We start from the raw sequence: 4,834 nt of genomic DNA, 5'->3' as shown, positions 1-4,834 counted from the left end.
GTTCAGTCAAGCAAGAGAGCAGATAACAAATACCTACACTGAAAAATTGATTTGTAGATTCTCAAATTCTTCATTTTGTTTATGTTTCAGAAATGTATGGATGTGTCAGGATGTCCTAGTGGGTTTTTTTACCCCTTTCAATATTTTATCACAGCGAGAAGAAGTGACTTGACTATAACTGAGAAATGCAAATTAATTTTATCTTGCCATGTAAAATATACTATTGTCAGTCTACAACAAACGTAAAAAAATAAGATTCTCTGAAGTGGATAACATAGTCAATAAGATGTTTTTACTGTGGGAAATAAAAAGTCCCCAATCCTTCAGAAAAATATTCAGTCTGGATTTTTATGAACTTTAAAATTATAGGGCATAACAAGGATGCATAGAAAGGGCACTCCTCTTACACTACTGGTGGGAATGCAAACCGGTGCAGCCACTGTGGAAAACAGTATGGAGGTTCCTCAAAGTTAAAAATAGAATACCCTGTGACCCAGCAATTGCACTACTAGGATGCAAAAATACGATTTGAAGGGGCACATGCACCCCGATGTTTGTAGCAGCATTATCAACAATAGCCAAATTATGGAAAGAGCCCAAATGTCCATCAATTGATGAATGGATAAAGAAGATGTGGTTTAGCTTTCCTTTTGTCACTGCAGCTGCACCCATGAGTATGCTCAGGCTTCAGAAGAGGCTTGCCTCCAGTGTCCTCCACTGTGGGCAAAAAGCAGGACTGGTTGGAGCCCAATGATACCAATGCAATTGTCAATGCCAAGTCCCATCATCAGATCCAGAAACTGATCAAAGATGGGCTGGTCATCCAGAAGCCTGCAGCCGTCCATTCCTGGGCTCAGTGCTGGAAAAACACTTCGGCCTGCCGGAAGGGCAGGCATACGGGCATTTCTAAAAGAAAAGGCACTGCCGATGCTCAGAAGCCTCAGAAGGTAACCTGATGAAGAGGATGAGAATCTAGGCCAGCCTGCTCAGAAGATACCATGAATCTAAGGTTGACCGCCACATGTATCAGAGTCCATACCTGAAAGTGAAGGGTAACATGTTCAAAAACAAGCAGATTCTCATGGAACACATCCACAAGCTGAAGGCAGACAAGGCTTGCAAGAAGCTTCTGGATGACCAGGCTGAGGCCCACAGATCTAAGACCATGAAAGCACACGAGGGCTGTGAAGAATGGCTCCAGGCCAAGAAGGAGGAAATCATCCACACTCTGTCCAAGGAGGAAGAGGAAAACATAGGAGAAGTGGGAAAAACAGGAGAGAGGGAAGCAAACCCCAAGAAAGTCTTAACTATGGAGAATAAACTGAGGGTTGATGGAGGGAGGTTGGGGGAATTGGGCTAGATGGGGGATGGGTATTAAGGAGGGCATTTGTTGTAATGAGTCCTGGGTGTTGTATGTAAGTGATGAATCACTAAATTCTACTGCTGAAACCAATATTACCTTATATGTTAACTAACTAGGATTTATATTATTTTTTTTTAACATTTATGCATTTCTGAGAGAGAGAGAGAGAGAGAGACAGAGAATGAGTGGGGAAGGGGCAGAGAGAGAGGGAGACACAGAATCCGAGGCAGCCTCCAGTCTCTGAGCTGTCAGCACAGCGCCCGGCGTGGGGCTCAAACTCAGGAACTGCGAGATCATGACCTGAGCCGAAGTCGAGCGCTCAACCGACTGAGCCACCCAGGCACCCCATTAACTAACTAGAATTTAAATAAAAACTTGAAACAGAGGGGAAAAAACAGAAAGAAAGCAAAATTATAAGTCATAAATTGTAATATATGTTGTATTAACTAGAAAATATTTTCTACACTTAGTGAATTTATTATGAAATATGTACATATCAATTGTATAAAGATTTAATGAGCATTTATTATCATGACTGGCTGGTATTTACTACAAACCCTTCTTTTTTGGTCTAAGGAACTATGATAGCACATGAAAGAAGGTTTAATTTTAGATATCTGATAATTGCAAACTTTCAGCAAAATTTGATAATGTGAGACATCATAAATAAATTTTTCTTAAATAGGCAGGGATTATTACAGGCCAACTTGACTTCATTCAAAACCTATAAAGAAATAGTTAATGGAGAGCCATTGTTAAACTGACGAAAATGAGCAAATCTCAGACATAAGAAAAAGTAGTTTACAGAGATAATCCAAGTGAAAGCAAAAGCTGCTGAAAGTTTAATTAAATCACTACAGCTATTATTCACTCAGTCACTCAATAAATATTTTGTGAATACTTTGTAACAACAAATATTTTGTTAATATCACACAGTGATAACTGCCATTTATAGAGTGCCATTATGTGTCAGGCATAGTACATAGGCAGTTTCAGAAAACTTAAGAAATTAGGTAAAGAGGGGTTTGGGGAAGATGGCGGCGTAGGAGGACGCTGGGCTCACCGCGCGTCCTGCTGATCACTTAGATTCCACCTACACCTGCCTAAAGAACCCAGAAAACCGCCAGAGGATTAGCAGAACCGAGTCTCCGGAGCCAAGTGCCGACGAGAGGCCCACGGAAGAGGGTAGGAAGGGCTGCGAGGCGGTGCGCGCTCCACGGACTGGCGGGAGGGAGCCGGGGCGGAGGGGCGGCTCGCCGGCCAAGCGGAGCCCCCGAGTCGGGCTGGCAAAAGCGGAGGGGCCGGACGGACTGTGTTCCCACAGCAAGCGCGACTTAGCGTCTGGGAGGTCATAAGTTAACAGCTCTGCTCGGAAAGCGGGAAGGCTGGAGGACAAAGGGAGGGAGAGCTGCTGAGCCCCCGGACGGCAGAGCTCAGCTTGGCGGGGAACAAAGGCGCCAGCGCCATCTCCCCCGCCCATCCCCCAGCCAAAATCCCAAAGGGAACCAGTTCCTGCCAGGGAACTTGCTTGCTCTGCGCAAACACCCAACTCTGTGCTTCTGCGGAGCCAAACCTCCAGCAGCGGATCTGACTCCCTCCTGCTGCCACAGGGCCCCTCCTGAAGTGGATCACCTAAGGAGAAGCGAGCTAAGCCTGCCCCTCCAGCCCCCGTGCACCTTGCCTACCCACCCCAGCTAATACGCCAGATCCCCAGCACCACAAGCCTGGCAGTGTGCAAGTAGCCCAGACGGGCCAAGCCACCCCACAGTGAATCCCGCCCCTAGGAGAGGGGAAGAGAAGGCACACACCAGTCTGACTGTGGCCCCAGCGGTGGGCTGGGGGCAGACATCAGGTCGGACTGTGGCCCCGCCCACCAACTCCAGTTATACACCACAGCACGGGGGAAGTGCCCTGCAGGTCCTCACGACTCCAGGGACTATCCAAAATGACCAAACGGAAGAATTCCCCTCAGAAGAATCTCCAGGAAATAACAACAGCGAATGAACTGATCAAAAAGGATTTAAATAATATAACAGAAAGTGAATTTAGAATAATAGTCATAAAATTAATCGCTGGGCTTGAAAACAGTATACAGGACAGCAGAGAATCTCTTGCTACAGAGATCAAGGGACTAAGGACCAGTCACGAGGAGCTGAAAAACGCTTTAAACGAAATGCAAAACAAAATGGAAACCACGACAGCTCGGCTTGAAGAGGCAGAGGAGAGAATAGGCGAACTAGAAGATAAAGTTATGGAGAAAGAGGAAGCTGAAAGAAAGAGAGATAAAAAAATCCAGGAGTATGAGGGGAAAATTAGAGAACTAAGTGATACACTAAAAAGAAATAATATACGCATAATTGGTATCCCAGAGGAGGAAGAGAGAGGAAAAGGTGCTGAAGGGGTACTTGAAGAAATTATAGCTGAGGACTTCCCTGAACTGGGGAAGGAAAAAGGCATTGAAATCCAAGAGGCACAGAGAACTCCCTTCAGACGTAACTTGAATCGATCTGCACGACATATCATAGTGAAACTGGCAAAATACAAGGATAAAGAGAAAATTCTGAAAGCAGCAAGGGATAAACGTGCCCTCACATATAAAGGGAGACCTATAAGACTCGTGACTGATCTCTCCTTTGAAACTTGGCAGGCCAGAAAGGCTTGGCACAATATCTACAGTGTGCTAAACAGAAAAAATATGCAGCCGAGAATCCTTTATCCAGCAAGTCTGTCATTTAGAATAGAAGGAGAGATAAAGGTCTTCCCAAACAAACAAAAACTGAAGGAATTTGTCACCACGAAACCAGCCCTACAAGAGATCCTAAGGGGGATCCTGTGAGACAAAGTACCAGAGACATCACTACAAGCATAAAACATACAGACATCACAATGACTCTAAACCCGTATCTTTCTATAATAACACTGAATGTAAATGGATTAAATGCACCAACTAAAAGACATAGGGTATCAGAATGGATACAAAAACAAGACCCATCTATTTGCTGTCTACAAGAGACTCATTTTAGATCTGAGGACACCTTTAGATTGAGAGTGAGGGGATGGAGAACTATTTATCATGCTACTGGAAGCCAAAAGAAAGCTGGAGTAGCCATACTTATATCAGACAAACTAGACTTTAAATTAAAGGCTGTAACAAGAGATGAAGAAGGGCATTATATAATAATCACAGGGTCTATCCATCAGGAAGAGCTAACTATTATAAATGTCTATGCGCCGAATACTGGAGCCCCCAGATATATAAAACAATTACTCATAAACATAAGCAACCTTATTGATAAGAATGTGGTCATTGCAGGGGACTTTAACACCCCACTTACAGAAATGGATAGATCATCTAGACACACGGTCAATAAAGAAACAAGGGCCCTGAATGATACATTGGATCAGATGGATTTGACAGATATATTTAGAACTCTGCATCCCAAAGCAACAGAATATACTTTCTTCTCGAGT

The 4,834-nt window shown here is 44.1% G+C and overlaps 1 pseudogene; it reads left to right on the top strand.

Moving 5' to 3' along the window:
• Positions 1–670: 670 nt before the first annotated feature.
• Positions 671–1,249, top strand: LOC102967852 (annotated as a pseudogene).
• Positions 1,250–4,834: the final 3,585 nt, after the last annotated feature.

The sequence above is a fragment of the Panthera tigris genome, chromosome C2 (assembly GCF_018350195.1).
Source record: "Panthera tigris isolate Pti1 chromosome C2, P.tigris_Pti1_mat1.1, whole genome shotgun sequence".
NCBI classification, from domain to species: Eukaryota; Metazoa; Chordata; class Mammalia; order Carnivora; family Felidae; genus Panthera; species Panthera tigris.
Note: the sequence above shows the minus strand (reverse complement) of the source record. Positions and strands in the feature narration are given on the sequence as shown.